The sequence below is a fragment of the Capsicum annuum genome, chromosome 9 (genome assembly GCF_002878395.1).
Source record: "Capsicum annuum cultivar UCD-10X-F1 chromosome 9, UCD10Xv1.1, whole genome shotgun sequence".
NCBI lineage: Eukaryota > Viridiplantae > Streptophyta > Magnoliopsida > Solanales > Solanaceae > Capsicum > Capsicum annuum.
This window is the reverse complement of record NC_061119.1, coordinates 115,027,005-115,035,218: the sequence shown is the minus strand read 5'-3', so window position 1 is coordinate 115,035,218 and position 8,214 is coordinate 115,027,005. Positions and strand designations below refer to the sequence as shown.

The window sequence follows — 8,214 nt, the reverse complement described above, 5'->3', positions numbered from 1 at the left end:
ATATATATATATATATATATATATATATATATGTATGTATGTATTGTAGTATATTTTATTTAAACTTTAAAGTTTAAAGTAGTACATATATATTTGGATGGTGTGTATATATGTGTAATTGTGTATATATTTTTTAAATTCTAATGTAGTATATATTATATATATATATTGTTTAACGTAGTTATAATGTATATGGGTGGGTATATATAATGTATATTGAAAAAAAGTTTTTTTTTTTTTATATTTTTGACCGGGTTTGACCGTTTTTTTAAACGGGTTTGACCGGGTTTAGGTGAGTTTGACCGGGTTGGGTTAAGTGGGCCGGGTTAGGGTGGTTTTTGATTTTTTCACTGTTGGGCCCGTCCCGGCCCACTTAGACCCCAACCCGGCCCTCAACCCGATTAAATAACATGGGCCGGTTCCGGGTTGGCCCGGCCCGACCCACTTGACAGCCATAGTGTGAGGTATAAAGGATAAGTAGTCCCGGAATAAAATAAAGAATTATCTTATCTCATGTTTGGTTGGAGGTGTTAGTTAATACCAGGATAACTTATCCAATCATTTACACCATAATGATAGGATAAGTTATCCCATATGCATAGTGGGATAAGTTTTCCAATATGCATGGTGGCATAAGTTATCCCAAGTAATTCTGGGATAATAAATTTCAAAATTAATTATCCCGGGATAACTATTTCCCAACCAAACGAATATGTTATTAAAGTACATCTCACTTCCTAGAAAAGAGTAGTTTGCTGAAGGGGTGTGCCAAAGTTTAAAACACTACTTATTATATATAGTATATATAGGAGAGCCATTTACATTGTCAAACGACGACCTGTGTTTCATGCAGTGTAATCTTCTCCTTAACCTCCCCATTAGTTGCAAGACCATAAACACCTACCATAGAGGAGAATTTTGAAGTTTTCAAGGTTCGAAAGAAATCAAGGGACCTAATGGCCAACTAAGTTGTCTCATGAACCTCAACAGGGTCAATTTTGGTAAAAAAAAAAAAAAAAAATAGGTTAGGGACAAAGGCCACAAACATAACAGATTATGCAAAATGTAACATTTTAATTTTTAGGCGAAGTGTTGGAAGAGAATCAACATGTGAAAGATGTAACTATATTACATCCAGCAAGCACACTGAACCTTATTGTAGAGTAATCAAATCCAAAATTAATGAGAATTGGAGATAGCAAGAGAGATTTTAAACAAACGAAAGAGCAGGTAAAACACCTCGACATACTTGAATGGCGCTTTAATTGGTTAATGAAATGGAATTAGTTGTTCTAACTTTTTCTTTCGATTGAAAACGGAAGTTCATATCCAGAAGAGGTTTGGATGAACCCCTTCGCCCTATTTAGCTCAGCCCCTCGAGCTTAATGGGACTTCTTCTTCTTTTTTTGATAACTTTGGTGCTTTTATAACAGAAAGGAAAAAAGGGTACTCAGTACATACCCTGCATAATAATGATTGAAAGTTTCTGAACCACATTCTCTTATTCAACTAAAATTCTGGAAAAAGGGGAAAAACGGATACATCCTGATGAACAAGATGAACATACACATGCTTGAAAAAACAACAACAAAATTTTTACTTAATCCAAATTACTCCTTTTGTCAAGATTTATTTTTAGTTTATAATTTATTTATCTTTCTTGAAACCATCAAGAATTCAAGATTAAGTTGGTCAAGCTTAATAGGACTAGTACTATTTTTTTTTTTTAAAGAATGTTGGTGCTTCTATAACAAAAGGGGGAAAGGGGTACATGTACCAACTGTCCAACTCGCCATAATCAAGATTCAAGATCATTCAACCAAAATTCTAAATAAAAAAAATGTTAGATACCTGATGAACTAGATGAACAGTGGGGGCTAAGAACCCAATAAACTTCTTCTCATCAACATTCCTCAATGTTTTCCCAATTTCTCTATAATCATCATCACTGCTATATTAGTCTTCCCATCCCCTGTATCCAACCCAGCAATGGCGTTCCTTCTCATTGCCACTTTAACACCTTCACCCGATACCTTCAAAAAAAAACATGCAATTTCATCAATTTCCAAAACTCATTCCAAAATGTTTTCTACTCATTCTAAGGGTCATATAGGTTCATTCTTAAGCGCTAACAAGGCAATCAAACATACAGGAGGGTTGCATAATGTCATAGCTCGGAGTCCCGTAATAAAGAGAGAACGTCTATTTTTAAATAAAAGTTCTCCCTTTTAATAACTCCTAATTGAGCACAAAGGAATAAAATGTTCTACTTTTTTCAACTCATAATCCTCACAGATTAGTCATTTATATACCCATATTCATGTGTACTTGGTTAGAAATGCTTGTAACAATGAAGAAAAATGGAAGTAGGACTTGAACTTCCTTTTTAAGCATTATTAGGCTAGTAGCAACAATATAGCATTCACAAATGGACATGCTCTTTCAAATCAACACTGCAGATAAAACCAGCAACCCATTCAGATTATGAATACGACTTTAAAAATTGAACCAAAACATATTGTGGTCTTTTTTATTGGATGATAAGGTGGTAATAGCTCTTACATTAACAATTAGACTTTTTGAGGTAGATGAATTACAGTAAAATCATTTCTTAGGTAAAACTACAAAATGTACCAATATTAGTCTTCCCACCCCGGTATCCAACACAGCAATGGTGTTCCTCCTCACTGCCACTTCAAATACCTTCACCTTATACCTTCAAAAAACATGCAATTTCATCAATTTCCAACTACTACTTTACAAAAATCAAGAAGTACTCAAGATGCGGGCAAGAAGGAAGGAACATATATCAGATCATTTTCAAAATGGGGTGGAAACGGCGACGCTGATGTGGTCAAGGATTCCGGTGACGGAGGAGCTAGTGAGGAGGTGTAAGAAAATACCAAATTATCAGTGTATTTAGACGAGATTAACTAGTATACACCGTCGGTGTAAATAAAAATTACACTATTTGCTTATTTTTGGTATCCTATTAATATTATAACACATATTATTAATATTTAAATAAAATTAAAGAAAAGAGTCTTATAAGGTAAGTTGGATTCTAAATTAAATCTACAGCATTTCCTTACCAAAAATAGGGAAATCTCTTTCACCGTTCATCATCCACGCTTCAACATCATTCAAGAAACTGACATTCACCATTAGAGATTCACCATTCCTCAGTGTTAATTCCTTCACTTGGGCTGAATATTCCAACATTAAGGTATCTTTTCTCCTTATATTCTTTATTTCTTCCTTTCTGTATATTATATCATTCCAATATATGTACACGAGTATTAGTGGTGGATTCAGAATTTAAAATGAGTGAATTCTGTTCTTTTATATATATATACCTATGGTTATATTATTTTTACGCACACCAATGTAGATGAAAAACGACTTTGGAGTGCTCCAAATTGGATCTCTCATGTGATCGTTCCTATAAGTAAAAGAAACAATTCTAGTAACAGTTTTCATAGCACAACACTAGAGTAGTCACTAACAGGCCTATTCAAATATAAAGAGCAACATATTCCTACATTAGCAAAATAATTTTAGAATAAAATCCCACATAAGCTAAGAATAGAGTATAATGCTTGATTGTTTACAAAAAGAGAGAATTTCTATAAAACTAACACAGTGATTGGTTGGCTGCAGAAAGAGAAAAAAGATTCATATAAGTAATATTGTGCTTAGTTGACGGTATTAAGCTGAATAGGCACAAAACTTTATGAGATAATGTATTCCTATTAGTTAAAGTGGATAGAATTGGAATACAGATACATTACTGATAAAGGAATGTCTAAGGGCCTCATATAAGATCATAAGCAGATGTAGAGTATATTTGCTAGTTAATATGAACCAATGTCATTGGCTTGAAACTTGTATGTGTTACAAAGATTCACTAAATAAGTACACAAAGATAGAGGTAAGGTAACAGTCTACCCTCTCCAGACTCCACCGTGTATATTGTTTTATAACTAGTGCATGAGCTAAACAACAACCTTAATTCACAATTCTTATTGTACCATGGATTAAGACTGTTGCTTCAGGTCGTTGGACTGCAGCTTTCCAACCACTGTCAAGCTTGGAGATGGACATGTTTTCAGAGGGGCTTTTATTGTATAGGCAAGCCTACATTGCAATTGGCACTTGTTTATGGCAGAACAGAAGGTGGGGAAGGAGCTGAATTTTTGCACCAACTGGGCACTATGTTTATGATTAGTCAAAGGCAAAACTGTCGTCTATGACAAAGGAATCAATCTACAGCTGAAAAGGGAGAGTTTATGGCAGTTGTTCTCGGAAAGACCCTCGATTCACCGAGATTGTATCTTATATCATTGTTATAAATTTCATTTTTTTTTTTGGCACTATAGGACCATTAAGTTCACTTTATTCCAAACTAATTAGAACTAAAGAGCTATCTGTGGTAGTTTGTCATGACCTTATACCTCTCTTGTGAGGGGAAACCTTCTTCTTAGGAACAGCCATAAGCTCCATGGACCCTGCAATGAAAGGTGAATTTGGAAACATGAATCCTACGTTGTTATTATTCTCATTTTCAGGTAAAACCAATGACGGTGATGTAGTCGTCGACCAATTAACCACAGTATCTAGAGGAGCCGGAAAGGCCGTGACTTGGATCACTTACAAAGCAGCAACTTTGCTTAATAAACACATTTGCTTTGTAATTCACATCATACATTGCTTTGTAAGAAAAGTCTCCCTTGTTTTCTTTATCTTAAACTCATTTGTTTATCTATCCAAACATTTCTCTTTAGAAATCAATCTGTAGCAAATAAACAGATAGAAACTTGTGTTATAATTATACACAATATCTACCATCAGAAAGAAGCATAACAATCGAAATAGGAGCTCCTGAACCTTTATTCAGAGAAACATCATTCCACATATTAGCCTCCAGAACATTGAACTCATCTATGAGCTCTTTGCCAGGAGCTGGTCTTCCTTCATAAATTAAGAAAAAAAGCTTTCTGCCGCAATATTGAGAATTAAATCAGACAGGATGTTGATTGCTTAAAACTTGACGACATGAACCTAAAGCATAACAGGTGGTTTGAACACAATGGAATCGTGATCTCAACAGAAGATAATACCCAACAGAAAGACAGAAAACTTGATTATCTTTAATTACTAAACACAAAAGTCAAATAAAAGAACTGCTTGTCAAGCAACTACTCTGTTAGACGAGTGAATCAGTTGCCTATTATTATTTTTAACCCAAAAGAAAAAAAAAACTGAACTAAGAGCAGCATAATTGTGTCTCCGGGCATCTTTTATGACTTGAAACTCCAAAACTTATAGCTAACCCGCAGGTTAAAAACCTTATTGGTATGGATATGAAGCAGCTCTCATCAAATCCTGAAAAAGTATAACGTGAAGTTATTTAGAAAGAATAGTTTTTAAATACATGAGAATGCAGTAAAGAAAACCCACCATAAATGAGGTGGGATATGAATCGCCGAGACCATTTTGTCCTTGAATAGATTCTAAATATGATGGTAGTTGCTTAAAGAGAAAAGAATAAACAAACAAAAAAAGAATTTATTAGTTGAAAATAGAATGACACGGAAAGAATGTCGTATCAAGATTGATATAATTTATCAAAAGAAAACTCTTACCATTGTAGGCTCTGCATCAAGGAATGTTTCTATGCTTTTAGATTTTGCTTCAATGTTCATATTTGAACTGAACATAATAAAAGAATCGAAACATATATATAAGTCATTGAATATGAGTATATGACTCAAAATTTTAATCTACTGAATCAAATTGATACCGTCAAGTAAAGATCAAACTACAAAGTTACCTTATTTCCTTGCCTTTTTTTGTAATTTTGGATTTCCTTTTTTTCTTTTGAGAAGAGCCTTTTTTAACCTTTCGGGAACTGTCCAAACCGCCTTTCCTTCTCAAAGAGTTAGGACGTCCTTTAGTAGCCACACATGGAGGATCACGCAAATCAATATCTTGTCCTTGTTCACTTGAATTCAAATTCAAATTTGACTCGTTAACTTGACTATCACATACATTATCATTCTCCCCCTCATATGGAAGTTCATCAAGTTCTTCACATAGTTGCAACAGTCTGTAATATGCAAATTTATAATGTTTTTTAGACCGAGTAGCTCGTTCAGAAAGTCCAAGAGAGTGCATCATAATGTTATTGAACCATATAGTAGAAGACTTGAAATTATTCTCATGCGATCTTGTATTTGAGATGTCATCAACTTTTTCTTTGGTCGCATATCTTGTCTACCGATCCAATAGATAACATAGTGAAAGTGAGTGAATCTACTTCTTTATAAATACCATAAGAACATGCCTACACAAAATACCCATAAACTTAAACTTATGACAAGAACAAGTAGCTTCTTTTGATACAAGATTCAATTTAACAATGTAGGTCAGGGTCTGTCTTTGAAACAAATGCACTTTATAGATGTGTATTCCATCCCGAACCTCAATCTTTTCTGAAACAAAATTTTGAGATTGAATCAATTCTTCTTGAAATTTTTGGAATATTTTTCTGGTATATGTTTTGGCTGCTTCGTCCTCCATAGGATATACAGTTTTCAAGATAGCCTTTGAATGTTTTGTCTTATAATCCTTCTCCCTTACTTTATCATATCTCGCGTCCACAACTTTATCATATTGCTTTACAAATACACTCATTGGTGTACTAGAGTTAAGATAATCCTTAAAATACTTATTCATACTTTCACTTCTTTGAGTTGTTGACATTCCAGCACAAAAAGTGCTTCGCACATATGCTAGAATCCATTTCGCACGAATTGTGTATATTCTATGCAACTAAGTATGTTCTTTCAAATTATATCTTTCCATTATATCAGTCCAAGTAGCTTCAAATTCTTCAGGAGTATTTGTACAATGCAAAAACTTACTAAAATCACTTTGAAAATCATCAAATTTATGAAAAACATGACTTGGATATTCAGGAATCTTCTTCTCAATATGCCAAATACAAAAATAATGTGCACTATTTGGAGCAACACCAAACATTGCCTCTTGCCAAGTGTGAAGTAACCATCAAAAAATTTCTTCCGTTTCGTCTCGTAAAAGAGCATAACCAAATAAAATGGATTGAAAATGATTATTAACTCCAGTAAATGGGATAAAAGGCATCTTATATTTATTTGTCAAGTAAGTAGGATCAAATAAGACAACATCTCTAAAATTATTGTAAGCTATCCTAGACCTTGCATCAACCCAAAAGCAATTAGCTAAATAACCCTTTACATCCATTTGTATTACATAAAAGAATCCCGGATTATCAGATTAACGCTTTTGAAAGTATTTCAACATCAATTGTGCATCTCCTTTTTTAAGATAATTTTGCCTTTTAGTACTCAAATAATTCTGGATATCTCGTCCAGTTAGATTCAGATTCTCTACGCCTCCAGCCTGAGTAACCAAGATGCAATTTTACTTGGACGAATATCAGAATTGTAACACCCCGTACTTAATTACGTGCATTAGCCATGGTTATATGTGTTGGAGTATATGTATTAATCATAAGTTAGGTATATATGAGTTTAAGTATGAGTATTGATTATTTTGAGATGGTTTCAAGTGTATAGTTTGATTATATGTGTATAGGAATTGACTTTATTTATACCGGAATTTGTTCGTCGAAGTTTCTATGCGAAGTTTATCGAGTTAGCTTTCCAATGATATAAAGATTTCTGAAAACAGATGAGTATCGGATATAAGCGAGCATGTTCGAAACTTGAAAACGGTGGACGCAATGAACAGTAAATGTGCAGAAATTTTCTGCACACAAAAGTATTGCAGTCAAACAGATTTTTGGGTCGACTTTAAATGATCATAACTCCTTGTAAAAAATGAACTGTGTGATCTGCTATATATCGATGAGAATCCCTGAGAGTCTTCTTTCTAATGCAATTGGTTTCACCCAAATCCAGTATCGGAGCAAAGAGTTATGGTCGATTTACTTTAGCCTATCAAAACAGTCCACCATGGACAGATTCGGATTTACTTAAATTTTAAGGGCAATATGGTCATTTTCCATCACCTCATGGATGAAAATTGGTCATTATATACATATACTTAGCCTCATATCCATCATTTATCATCCAAATTATTGAAGAATAAGAAACCCTAGCCTAAGTTCAACTCCAATTATCTTGTGATTCAACCGTAGAAAATCCA

At 33.8% G+C, this 8,214-nt stretch overlaps 2 long non-coding RNA genes across 2 annotated transcripts in view; both read right to left on the bottom strand.

The window, feature by feature from the left end:
- Positions 1 to 2,758, bottom strand: part of LOC124887364 — a 15,411-nt gene extending 12,653 nt beyond the window's left edge. The window contains exons 1-2 of the long non-coding RNA XR_007044967.1: positions 2,635 to 2,758; positions 1,852 to 2,033 (exon numbers count right to left, since the gene is read on the bottom strand). This is a non-coding gene — a long non-coding RNA (uncharacterized LOC124887364). The remainder of the gene's footprint in view (positions 1 to 1,851; positions 2,034 to 2,634) is intronic.
- A 2,148-nt stretch (positions 2,759 to 4,906) lies between these two features.
- LOC124887365 lies at positions 4,907 to 5,714 on the bottom strand. Its single transcript, XR_007044968.1, has 3 exons — positions 5,646 to 5,714; positions 5,461 to 5,532; positions 4,907 to 5,385 (listed from the first exon to the last, which is right to left on the bottom strand). It is a non-coding gene; the product is annotated as an uncharacterized LOC124887365 (long non-coding RNA).
- Between the last annotated feature and the right edge of the window lie 2,500 nt (positions 5,715 to 8,214).